Source organism: Pseudophryne corroboree, chromosome 2 (genome assembly GCF_028390025.1).
Source record: "Pseudophryne corroboree isolate aPseCor3 chromosome 2, aPseCor3.hap2, whole genome shotgun sequence".
Lineage (NCBI taxonomy): Eukaryota > Metazoa > Chordata > Amphibia > Anura > Myobatrachidae > Pseudophryne > Pseudophryne corroboree.
Window position 1 is genome coordinate 704,593,545 of NC_086445.1, and position 13,718 is coordinate 704,607,262.

Sequence of the window (13,718 nt, forward strand, 5' to 3'; positions counted from 1 at the left end):
TATAAACAGAACTATAAAGCAAAAGACAATACATAACAATTACTTCATATCATTTTATCACACAGAATATGAGAACTCTTTGGCCCATCTAGTTTGGCCATTTAAATTTTATATTTTTTTAAACCGAATAACGTCAATGGTGCAGCATTGGATAGCCATCGCAACCATCAGCCTCAGCTCCTTCAGACTGACCGGTGGAACTGCTCTGCCAAGGCCAGCAAAAATCCCTGGGCTCATCACTTCCAGAAAATCAGGGAATCATATCCATGTTTTCAGGCATGCTGCACTTATTAAATGTATACAGTACATACTGTATATACGGTAATATCTGAAAAGAAAAGAAAAAAATTTGGTGTAAAGTTTTAGCACAGAGTAATACCCCTTTTCCACCAAAAACCATGTCACAGTGGCTTGAAACCCATTCACACAGCCAGGGGTGGATTGGGATGGAAAACCAACCAGGAAAATTAATGGAAGCAGCCCTTATGGGGGTGCATTCTGATGAGGGGGGTAGGGTCTGTTGAGGGGACCAGATCCCGCCTCATAGGGCCTGATGGTACGCAAATGCGGCCTTACTTGCGTCTTTGGCTGCAGTTGTGTCTGAGACCAGGGGTGGATTGGGAACTAAAACTGGCCCTGTAAAATTGGCCTGACATGGGCAACACAAGAGCTATAACATACCGTGTAGCCATGGCAGCATCACTGGATGGCAGAGTTGCTGTACTGGAGAGATGGAATAACAGAATGAATGGGGACAATGCAGTGTACTGAGTGCGGTGGGTTGCCTGGCATGGGCGGGTGGTGGGGCCACATGACAACACATAAAGCCACGCAGACACATTGGCCTACCAGAAATCTTCCTGTTGAGCCCTTTGGCCAATCCACCCCTGCACACGGGTTATTGTTGGGTCTTCCTTCTGCCAGTGGTCCAACTCTTCCTATGTTTTTAGTGCGATCCGGGTCGCATGTCTTTTGTTATATAGCATTGTATGAAAGTTGTAGTGTTACAATACCATTGTGCTGTGGATAGTTAAAAAAAAATGACAGAGACTCATGTAATATGCTGTGCTGCCCTTGAAGATGAACTGGGAGGGAACCAGACTTGCTGGCCAGACAGCAAGCCGCATTCCATGTTGCGCTTAAATTAAAAAAAAAAGTATGGTTCAGTAGTGGTCAGCCCTATGAATTTCTTGTCTGCTCACCCAAGGGAACAATGATAGTAGCAGTCAGTCCCCAGAGAGTCAGAAACGGGTTCCACCTGTAGCAGGGAGGCTGTTTATATATCGCATGTGCAAAAATCTTGATTACGGGCATTATTGAAATTTTCCACAAGAGTATTTTAGTTGTTCAAATTGCAAATTCCAATCCTGCATCCCTTGGAATTATGGATACAGTACCTCCTGTCCTTACTGTGAAAAAGCGTGCAGACAATTGAGATGTTCTAAATCCTTCTGCTTACTGCATATGTCCATAGTAGTAACACAGCACTTAGCAAATTGTAAATCATAGCAGCTTGAATAAAAAAAGAATAACATACAGTATATCTATATCATCTCTTCTAGAAGCATACTATTGCACCCAGGGTAATCCTACGCAGTGCGCCCAAGATGGCTGCCTCACCTGGTACCTTGTGAGGGCAGAATACACAACCTGTGGAAGTTATTACCTAAAATGCCTGCATTATGCTTACTGTGCAGGTTTTCTTTCTATGTCTGTGCGGTTTGTCTATTGCTGTATTACTTAAATCTTCTGTATTATGTGCATTATTTTGGATATCTGTTAAATGCCTTGAGTCCTGCTGGAACAGAGCGCTATATAAATAAAATTAGTATTAGTTTACAGTAAACTAGTGAATTATGTTAAAAAGAAAAACTATTTTATGGGACTGTATTTTGAAATCTGACATGACCTGTCTAATTTTAGTTACTCTACATATACTCTACTCTCCCCTTGCTGTATAGAGCCATGCACTATTTCTGCTCACCTTTTGCACTGTGCTCGTCAGTACTGTAGCTGAGGATGTATGTAACCTGTGTGCAAGGGTGTAGCTGCCATAGCCTCCTACATTTACATGAAGTCACAGACCTGAGACCAGCAAAAGACACATAAATGTACAGGAGTGCTGAGGGGGATGGGAGAGGGTACTGATGACCCAGACCCACGCCCTGTTCAATGGGCCTGGCAGGTGACCCAGGCCAGCTGCTGAGGGGTACAACTGTACCACTTTGCAGCACATGGTTCTGCTTCGCTGTGGTACACATCATTTTATTTCAGGTTCCTTTTTTTAAGGGAGTGTGACCATGCCTCCTAGATTTTAATCACATCCCCAGTATCCAGGCCCCGTTGATCTCTCTACAGCCCTGTACACAGACAGAGTATGTGGTAGTTTCTCTTCTAGAAACTCACATTCTGGAAGTCAGCAGCTGACAACATGGAGAGGAGTTTAATATACACTAAGCAGATAATGGTGGTCACCAGTGTACAGAATAATGGGTTTCATCTATGGGTGAGCAGGATCCCGAGATACTGTAGGAAAGCTGGGTCCTGGTTAGTAATAATCTCCTTGACTCTTTCTCTCATCTTCTTCTAACAAACCTCAATAAATGTGTCAAATTGGCTCGCCTAGTCACTGTGAGCGTCTCCGTCTGGACGGGCACGCGCGCCCGGACGGAGATGCTCCCCATTCACTTTAATAGAGAGAGTCTCCGTCCGCGTGCCCGGACAGAGACGCTATGAATGGGAGCAGCTTGCGCACTCCTGGTGTGACTAGGCGGACGGTTCACCTAGTCACGCCGGGAGTGCACGCCCTCTCCTACGCCAGGTGAAATAACCCTGGCTCCATCTGTACATACACACTAGGATTAATTATTGTTAGGAGCCAATTAACCTACCAGTATATTTTTGGATTGTGGGAGGAAACCCATGCAAGCATGGGGAAAATGTACAAACTCCACACAGTTAGGGTTGTGGTGGGAATCAAACCCATGACCTCAGTGCTGTGAGGCAGTAATGCTAACCATTACACCGTCCGTATGGATAGTATCTTACTGTATATACATGCAGAGGTTTGTAGATGCCAATTACATTTCTCCGTAGCACTGTGAGCAAGCATCTGCCAGTATATGTGGGAATATATACCTGCTCAGAACATGTTTAAACTTCTATTCATATAAAAAATATATGACTTTACAAGCAACTATACATAAATAAAAGATAGGTTTGCTGTTACTGTAGATTGCCTGTGTGCATTGTATTAATGTATGTATGTGTTTATGTAGAAAACAGACCCATGTACAGATCTGCAAAAAAACAAAACCTGTTTATACGGGATCGGTATGAAATACATCCAATCAAAATCCCGACGGTCGAAATCCCGACAGCAATTGACCGTCAAGGTCAAAATACCAACATGTAAAATGCTGACAGATCAAAATACTGACATGCATTTTTCATTTTTTTTTGTGTGTATGTCGACATGGGCACCATATAAGTGTACCGCTGCGCTCTCGCCATGCTTCGGGCACGGTGCCTCGCTGCGCTCAGCACACTATTATATTCCCTCTCCAGGTCCACTGGGATGGTAAAGTATGAACAAGTCGGTTTCAATGTAAAAATCATGAAAAACTCATGTCGCCATTTTGACCTGACGGTATTTTATAAGTCGGTATTTTGTCCATGCCGGAATTTTGACCGTCTGGATTTTGATTGGAGGTAAATTGACTGCATCCCGTTTATATAAATACATTTAAATCAACATTGAAACTCCATCTACACTACTTTGTATTCACATAAGAGATGTAGTACACTCTCTTTCCACATAGTGGTGCACATGTTATACGCATACTGCTCAGCTGTGAGTGGGGAGTTTTACAGAAACCCCATACAGCAATACAGATTCATACGTTCCCCATAATTGTTCTAACAACAGGGCCCACATTGCCCCCGTATTTTAGTACTTACCTCTCTGAGTCCAGCGCCGTGTGCTGCAGCCACAAAAAATCACTTCCAAAATGTCTGCCGCGCATGCGCAGTACGACTTTTGTCTCCAGAACATGGTAGGTGCCATGTTTCCGGAGACCTGCGCATGCACAGTAGACTCTGGCATAATGCCCAAACATACGGCGCCGTGGAGAGGAGGGGGTCCACCTGGAGTCTGCACACGGCCCCCACCTCTCTTACGACTTCCCTGCATAAAATATACACAGGTTACAGAAACGAGATAAGTCATTATCATTTAAACAGCATTTATTCTGCACTCTAATCACAAGTGAATGTCATGTGTCACTTACAACATACAAAATATGTTGGCTTGCTATATCTTTATATTATACTATACACATGGCTGTCTGACTTGCACAAAATAAGAAACACATTCACATTACAAGTAACTTCAAGTTCAGCTTCTAGGGCTGCCCTGTCCATTCATTTATCTCTTTCCATTCTTTCATACGATACTGTCCTTCATGTTAGTCATGAGAGTAAAGGGACATTGGGAATGTCTTACATGAGTGAATGCATTTGTATATCTTTACTACATTGGCAGAATGCACATTTGAACAGAGGGATGCTGTTATGAGACCGCCGGTCCCAATAACGATGCCGGTATCTCTGTATCTGAAAATCCCGCCGGTTTGCATTCCGAACAACAGGGACTATTCCCACTCGTGGGTGTCCACGACACCCATAGAGTGGGAACAGAACCTGTGATGAGTGCAGTGAGCCACCGAGCCCACTGCGTGGCGAGCGCAACATGCCCGCAAGGGGCTTAGTTGCGCTCGTCCCCCTTCCGGCCATCCAACAGCCGGGATCCCGGCGTCGGGTCGGTATTGTGACCGGGGGTCTCCTGACACACATACCCAACCCTTGAATGGTATATAATGATCTTGTCCCACAGTCTGCTAGTGTGCACCTGTCAGTCTCCAGACAGCTAAGCGTTGCACTTTACTTTATGCATAAAGGGGCGATGCATTATGGGGGTAATTCAGATCTGATAGCAGCAGCAAATTTGTTAGCTAATAGGCAAACCATGTGCACTGCAGGGGGGCAGATATAACATGTGCAGAGAGTTAGATTTGGGTGGGTTATTTTGTTTCTGTGCAGGGTAAATACTGGCTACTTTATTTTTACACCCCCCACCCAAATCTAACTCTCTCAGCGCATGTTATATCTGCCCCCCCCCCCACTCCCCGTGCAGTACACATGGTTTTGCTCATTAGTTAACAAATTTTCTGCTGCGATTAGATCTGATTAGGCCCTATGACAATTAGTGGGCCAGTGTGCATGCGCAGGGACTGCTCTGCGCATGCTGGCAAATGCAATTGATTGGCAGAAAGAGGCATTCGCAGGAGTTGCGGGGGTAAAGGAGCGGCGTTGCAGGGGCGCAGGGTCGAAAATGGGGGCGGGTTCGTGGCAGTCGCATGACATCACATGCGGCCAGTGCGCCAAGCAAAATTACTTGGGGGGGGGCTTCCCTTAATCAGCGCGATGTGATAGCAATTGAACTGCGATTGCATCGCTGGCCACCATTAGCATGATGGGCGGCCTTGCCCTGTGTGGGCGGCACCCAGCACGCGATCACAAGCACTTGCAGGGGTTTTTTTTTGGAGGGTGCTCTTTTTGTGTACATGTTTCCCTATTACTGTAGATTATTTGTCTGGCATGGAATAATGCATGGACGGCAGACTGAAATGCCATTTACAGACTTGCTGATAACTCCTGTTGTGAAAGATCACTTAGGCACACACACCTACAGAGATACAACTTATACCCCTTTCACACCAAAAAATGCAGGTTCTTACCCGGGAATCCGGTCCCGGGATCATGCAGGGAGATTCCCGGGTAAGACGCCTTGCATACCGCAGTCAACTGACGTCAGTGATGACGCGGCGGGGGTGGCGCAAGAGATCACATGATCTCCAAGGGCCGCCTGCTACATAGAGAGTGAACGGGAGCCGAGGCGCATTGACCCGGCTCCCGTTCACACTGGCCAGGTTCCTGGGAAGATCCCGGGACCATCCCTAGTCGATAGCAGGGTTGAAATGCCGGGGCATGAGTCCCGGGATTTTGCCCCTGTACCCTTTCACACTGAGAAATTTCCCGGGTTGATGCGCGTTCATGTGCAATAACCCAGGAAATTTTGGTCTGTGTGAAAGGGATATTACTGAGGTTGGGATTGGGGAAACAAAACATTTGGTGGCTACGCAATGACTTTCAATACTTAGCTAAGATTATGGCTTCAGGCTATGACACCAAATAAGCAATTGAGAAAATCAGACCTGGAACAGTCAGTGGGAAATGGTACATTTACACACACAGATCAGCCATAACATTAAACACACTGACAGGTGAAGCGAATAACACTGATTATCTTGTTACAAGGGTAATGATATATTAGGCAGCAAGTGAACAGCAGTTCTAGAAGTTGATCTTTTGGAAGCTGGAAAAATGGACAAGCCTTAAGGGGGATACACACGGAGCGATGTTCAGCTAATATCTAAGCAATCTGGCTAGATTGCTTAGAAATTAGCTGAACATCACTCCATGGGGTAAATTTACTAAGATGGGATGTTGCCCATAGCAACCAATCAGATTCTACTTCTCATTTATCTAGCACTTTCTAGAAGATAATACCTGGAATCTAATTGGTTGCTATGCAACATCCCATCTTAAATAGAACTCCCATCTTAGTAAATTTACCCCCATGTGTAAGGGTGCCAGTGATGCGCGGTCCCGATGCTAGATTGGCAGATCTAGCAGGTCACTCATTTCACTGCTGGGTGAAATGAGCGGCCCCCCGTGTCCCCCCCCCCCCCCCCCTGCTCAGCACATTGCGCTGTGCTGAGCGGGGTAGAGATATGTGTGCTGAGCTGTCTGTGCTAGACCGCTGAGCTCACATCTCTGGGGAAGCTCCCTGTCAGTACGGCCCTTAAGGATATGGGCAATTTGACAAGGGCCAAATTGTGACGGCTGGATGTCTGGGTCAGACCATTTCCAAAACGCAGGTCTTGTAGGTGTTCCAGGTATGCAGAATTAGTTCCTACCAAAACTGGTTCAAGGAAGGAAAGCTGGGAGACCGGCGACAAGGTCATGGGTGTCCGAGTCTCATTGATGTGCGCGTAGAGTAAAGGCTGTGTGGTCTGATCCCACAGAAGAGCTACTGTAGCACAAACTGCTTTAAAATGTAATGCTTGCTATGACAGAAAGGTGTCAGAACACACAGTGCATCGCAGCTTGCAGTAAGAAACTGGACCATGGAGCAATGGAAGAGGGTGGTCTGATGAATCACGTTTTATTTTACATCATGAGGACAGCTGAGTGCATGTGCGTCACTTACCTGGGTAACGGATTGCAGCAGGATGCACTATAGGAAAAAGGCAAATCAGTGGAGGCAGTGTAATGCTCTGGGCAATGATCTGCTGGGAAACCTTGGATATTACCATTCATGTGGACGTAACTTTGACCACCTACCTAAACACGGTTGCTGAACAAGTATTCCCCTTCATGGCAGCTGGATTCCCTGATGGCAGAGGCCTCTTTCAGCAGGATATAGCACACTGCCAAAACTGTTCAGTAAAGGTTTGAGGGACATGACAGAGCGTTCAACGTGTTGCCTTGGCCTCTATTTTCTACAGGTCTCAACCGATTGAGCATCTGTGGGACGTACTGAAGAAACAAGTCCAACCCATGGAGGCCCAACCTAGCAACTTACAGGATCTTAAAGGATCTGCTGCTAACATCTTGGTGTCAGGTCAGAGCTGTTTTGGTGGCACGATATTAGGCAAGCAGTTTTATTGTTGTGGCTGATCGGTTATATCTATAAATATATACACATACTCACTCACACAGAATGTGTTGTAAGATATACAGTACTTACCTGACTCATTTATACCTCATGCTAAGGAATTCACGGTTCCTATTGAGTATGAAGCAAACCACTGTAAATGGTATCCTATATAGATCTCTGTGTACCTATGTGTTCACTTCTACAGAGTGTGTGTTATTAAAAATGAAAAATATCCGTGAACAAATGTAATTACAGAAAGAGAATTGGCTTTCTGTTCTTGGCCTACAAACCCTACAGAACATTTATTGGAATCGGAGTGGTGTTCATTCCTAATATGACACTTTTGCACTGCTCACCCATATTTGTAAAGGTATTTCATTTTCCTGTTTTTAATGCAAAACAAACAACCCCTTATGTACACGTGACACACCAGAGAGGGCAGTGTGGCACTTCACAACTCACGTGGCATAGAACAATCTTTAGCAGTTCTTGTTTTTCGTTTCTCATACCTGCCAGCATGCTCCCCTTCCTGATCCTCCTCAGCAGGCTGTGACGCAGGCAGTGTCAAGCAGGTGTGTCCTTTTATGACTCCGTCAGAGCAGGTGGGCACATTTCTACTGGCCAGTCACACGCTCCTGCTCCGTACACAATGTCAGTCACCCTCTTGTTACCTTCTGATCTATTTGCTGTGCGGGTGCCATGGCTCTATAAAAATTACTTCACAGTAAATAAGCAAGATATGAAAATGAAATGACCTTTACCTGTTGTCTGAGTCTTTGTACACAAAACAAAAACAGAATAAAGAAGCCTAATCTTTTAGATACCATAACAGCAAATAACATTGTTGCTGAGTTACAGTATCCAAGCATATAACACACAGCTGCTCTCCATCGCTGGCATTACCACAATAGCAGACAGGAACTTCTAAATATTTCAGGCAACTAAATCCACAAGCAAAATAGACTGCCTGTGCCGATGCAACCTACAGCTACCAATACAAACAAGCACATTTACCGGAGCATACATTATGGTAAGGAGCTTTATGATGTGGTTCATAGTGAAAGCTAGATTGCTACAACTCTTTTATTCATGATTTGTGACATTATTCAGAAACTTCCTTCCAGCAGATTAAGGGCTTGTTCAGATATACAGATCTGTCCCCGGTGGTCTTTGGGCGATCATGGGTGCGAAAAGCCACACCCATGATCGCACAATGCATTGCGGGTGAGACTACGAATGTGGTGAGCTTGGTTGATGTCCAGAAGCAAGTTCATTGGGAACCCAGCAAGTCTCTGGGTCTACTTGTGTCGCTAGGGTGGTCTTCATTAATTATCTACAATTAAATGTAATGCATAAGCTCCAGGATATATAACTCTGCTGCCATCCCTCAGGTTACCTGAAATGATTAATAGCATGCTGACTGTACATAGCTGTGTGAGAAGTGGCCGGAGTTTGGAACACTCAGAAATACTGTACATCCATAAAATGTAGCTACTTACCACTAACAAGGTTGAAGAAGACCATGTAAGAAGAATGCTCCACAGCTTGTTTCTTGCAACAGAACATGGAACATCTATGGCAACTACATGAACCAGAAAAGAAATGCACGTTTACACTGGCATTTATACAGAGCAGTATACATTATAAACTTCTAATCTGTACACAAACAACCTTGTGTCAAACTCCCATTTTCCTCTAGATTATAAACTTGTGAGCTGGGCCCTCTTGAGTATTGTGTTATTACTTTCTATGTACTGCAAAGCATGCTGGCTATATCTAGATCTGCACAGAGAGAGGCCATCTATGCATTCACCCCAGACTACAATAGTGTGCTTCATTTTTTAATATGAACAGGTTGACTGCTCTTGGCATTTTATTGTTTACATTCTAGAGAGACCGGGTAGGGGAAGAAGACAGAGGCTGAAATATGATACAATACAAACTTGTGATGACGAAGCAGTAATCAAGGTCTCTGTATCTCCACGATGTCTGCCCCCCACAAAACAAATACTAGGGTGAACAGGTTGCTTATATCAAAGGCATAGGGCCTGACTCTGAGTTTGATCAGTCTCTCCTCACGGATGTAAACAGCGATTCTTACCATAGACAAGACATGCATAGAAATAAGTATACGCATTTTTTGTGTACCTGCAACTGATTTGTTGGATAGCTACCAGATCGTACTTTGAAATGGGCTGAAACTGGGCAGCAACATACAAGAGATCTGTCTCATGGTAGCTGCATGTGTGTGCAGCTTAAGCTCTGCGCGAGTCGTGGGTACGGGGAAGGAAGCCTGTGTTGGACGCATGGGGCAGGTACTAGTGGCGATTCTATAGATGGCAGTTGCACCAGTTTGTGTACAATCACTGAGCAGCACGGGATCGCACTGGCAGATGCACAGATTCTTCAAAGTACCAGTACTTTGCTGCATGTAAAACAACTCCAACCACATCTGAATTACCGCCAGTCTCTACAGGTGCTGGGTAGCATTGTGCTGCTCTCCCAAAAAGTGTTTGCAATGAAATGTGTCCTGCAGCAAAACAGTTAAAAAAAACACTCTCTCACACCAGCTGAGCCAAGGTCACGGCAGACAGAGGAAACGTGTGAGAGGCTGTGACGCAGCACAAATAGAAGCCTCACAGAAAAGCATCAGAAGCCCAGATTTCGCTGCAGAGGATTCCAACACCACACCAGACTATACAGATAAATGCATACAAATAAAGGGCCAACATAAAATATGTGATGCACACAGCAAAGACTCTGCTCAGTCTCCTCTTCCCAGCAAGAAGCTCTGCACAAATACAGTTCACTTTTTATATTATACCTCTTTCACATCGTCAAAATAACCCGGTATATTGCTGGATCGACCCGGGTTGAGGTGCGGTGTGAAAGGGAAATGTTACAATTTCCCGGGTTGACTGACAGTATTTCAACCCGGGACAAAAACAAGATTATTCCCGGGATGAAGTGCATTGTGAACGGGTTGCCGGGTCGATGCGACCTGGTACTCGTTCACACTATAGGGAGCGTCGCCTCTGCACATGTCACCGCTGATGTCACCGACTTGGCAATACAGGTGTGTCCTGTTACATCTTTGCTCCGTGCCCTACAAGTCGCGTTACACATAACATTACATTACTCTGCGTCTAAGGTGCACTTTCGCGGAAAAGACACAAAAAAGACGCTCAGCACTATATCCCACCACGGCATTGCGCGACATCAAGTGCTGTTTAGCATGACTGCAGCAAGGAAATAAGAGGACACATCTGTATGCCTGGTTGGTGCCGCCAGTCTGAAAGAGGTCTCAAGTGGGTTGCTCCTGGGAAGGAGCCGTGCACAAGTCCCGGATGCGAACCGCTATTGCGATGTGAAAGGGGTATTATTAAGAAAATGCAAATAAAAGGCGGCTCACTCACACCAGGCATCTCGCACTGCATGGCGTACTGAGGCTGGATGTATGAGGGCACACCTGTAGGTGTTCTTTTTACAAACTCGCTGAAATCCATGTTTTTTTTTAAGTAGGTAAATATGACTAAATATGATATACATTCGGTGGGCAGTGGACATAACAGGACTCCACTCTGCCGCCCGCGTCATTGTGCTGCATAAAATGTCAGCTCTCAGTTCTCGCAGCAGTCTCCTCACTGCAGCACAGTGCATGCAGGCATGTCCAACCACCTGTAGTTTGAAGTACACGTTCTGTCCCCGGCACATGGCTCTGAACATCTCTAATCCTTAAACCCATATTTACAGGTTATGGTTCCTGCACCGCAGCACTAACTCTTCACCTTACAGGTGTCATTATTTTATATGGGAGTGCTGGGATGTCTGGAATAGCAGTAACTGACTACACATATAAAGTGGCTTTATTTCCCTTTATTAAGCATATACACTGGACAGGTGGGGTATAACTTGTGCCATCCAACACTTCAGAACAGAGCAAGGAAACCAAAGTTGACAGCCTACAGAACCAGGACAAGGAATGATCATTGCAACCCCCACCCAGCTCCACTGGAAGCAGTACCACGCAGCATAACCAGCACATTGGCATTCAGGGAAAATGGGACATATTTAACATTTTAATGAATTGTATTTTGAAACTGAATTGTCAGACAGGACAGTGTATATAGGGCCTTATTCAGAGTTGGTAGCAAACCAAAAAAAGTTAGCAATTGGGCAAAACCATGTGCACTGCAGGGGGGCAGATGTAACATGTGCAGAGAGAGTTAGATTTGGGTGGGGTGTGTTTAAAATGAAATCTAAATTGCAGTGTAAAAATAAAGCAGCCAGTATTTACCCTGCACACAAACAATATAACCCACCCAAATCTAACTCTCTCTGCAAATGTTATATCTGCCCCACCTGAAGTGCAACATGGTCTTGCGCAATCATTAACTTTTTCTGGTTTGCTGACAAACCTGAATAACCCCCATAGGGGGTCATTCCGAGTTGATCGTAGCTGTGCTAAATTTATTGTCGCTGCCACTGGCCGCAGCGGCTGCGTGAGACGTCACGCAGTCGCCGCGACCCGCCCCCCCCAACAGTCCGGCCACGCTTGCGTTGGCCGGCCCGCTCCCTCTAAACGGCGGCTTAACGCCGCTGTCCAGCCCCCTCCCGCCCAGCGACCGCCTCTGTCTCAGAGGCGATCGCTGGGCAACGATGGCTGCCATGCGCCGGCGCACTGCGGCGCCGCTGCATGCGCAGTTCCGACCCGATCGCTGCGCTACGACAAACTGCAGCAAGCGATTGGGTCGGAATGACCCCCTTAGTCTGTTAGTAAGGGGACATTGCTGTGTTTCTTATTTCAGTAATTTCTGCTTACATGAAAGCAGCAGCAACCGCTCTACTATGGTAATGCAGCAGGAGGCGTCATGTCTCCATCACAGAACATCGGTATTTTATGACAGCTCCACCTACAGCTGAATAAGGCCCTCTGTGCATCAAGCATGTTTGTTTTTTTAGGCCCTTACGAGATTAAAATCACGTGTGCATACCTGAAGCTTCTAGTGTGGTAGTAGCTGCTTACCATGAAGATGTCTTGAGATGATAGTTATCTGAATGATATTGTATCACGGAGTCAAGAAGTGGACAGATGTAATAAAACAGACGGAGAGCAGCCATTGTAGACAGCCGGCATCCACTTCTGCAAAACAAAACAGAATTGGGGAGTTAAGTATGGTACTGATGACAGGCAAAGTATTACATTGGAACTATTCACACTAACACAGTAGCAATTTAAGGACTCCTTTCAAGATTTATTTCAACCCATCAGTAGATTCAGCGATCAGATAAAAGGGCTGACGCAACGTTGTAGGCAAAATGGTTATAAATGACTAATAAAAAAAAGAAGCATGGAAAAATTGTGTCTTTTTGTCCATATGCCGAGCCATACCCACCTCCAGTCCACATCAGCAGCATGTGTGCCTGGTTTGTGATCAGTCATCACCATCAGTGTATATCTGCTTCCAGTGATGTGCGGTGAGATAAATGGCTGAGGAGGCACTGGCTAGTACCAGAGCCAGACTTACATACAATATATAAGTCCAAGGGTGCATTACACAAAATGCAGTAGTATATACTGCTGGAAATGTAGTGAATTTTGATCAGAGATGTGTGGAAACGGTAGGCAGGCGCACATTGCTAATGTCCTTCATCTATTATCTCTGGTACTCCATCATGCTCCTTTATTTGACAAAAACTGATAGTTTTTAATGTAACTTCATGACACTGTTTCATGTGACTTTTTGTTAGTACTCCTCTAAAAAAAAATGAAAAAAAAAAGTTGCCCCATATTTGCTTATCGTTAAGTGGCCAACCGACTGAGGAGAAATGGATTGGAATGAAATTCCAAAAAAAAATCACCTACAAGCATTTAAAGACAATCTTTTATTTATGTGGATGAACAATACTTATCATTAAAAACTTTATTTATAAA

At 45.1% G+C, this 13,718-nt stretch overlaps 1 long non-coding RNA gene across 4 annotated transcripts in view; it reads right to left on the reverse strand.

Annotated features, from left to right (window-relative positions):
* Positions 1–39: 39 nt before the first annotated feature.
* The window catches only part of LOC135045718 (uncharacterized), a 445,823-nt gene continuing 432,144 nt past the window's right edge, over positions 40–13,718 (reverse strand). For all 4 annotated transcript variants that reach the window (XR_010238156.1, XR_010238138.1, XR_010238150.1 and 1 more), the window contains 4 exons: positions 12,810–12,926; positions 9,283–9,365; positions 8,293–8,488; positions 40–328 (listed from right to left, as the gene is read on the reverse strand). This is a non-coding gene — a long non-coding RNA (uncharacterized LOC135045718). The remainder of the gene's footprint in view (positions 329–8,292; positions 8,489–9,282; positions 9,366–12,809; positions 12,927–13,718) is intronic.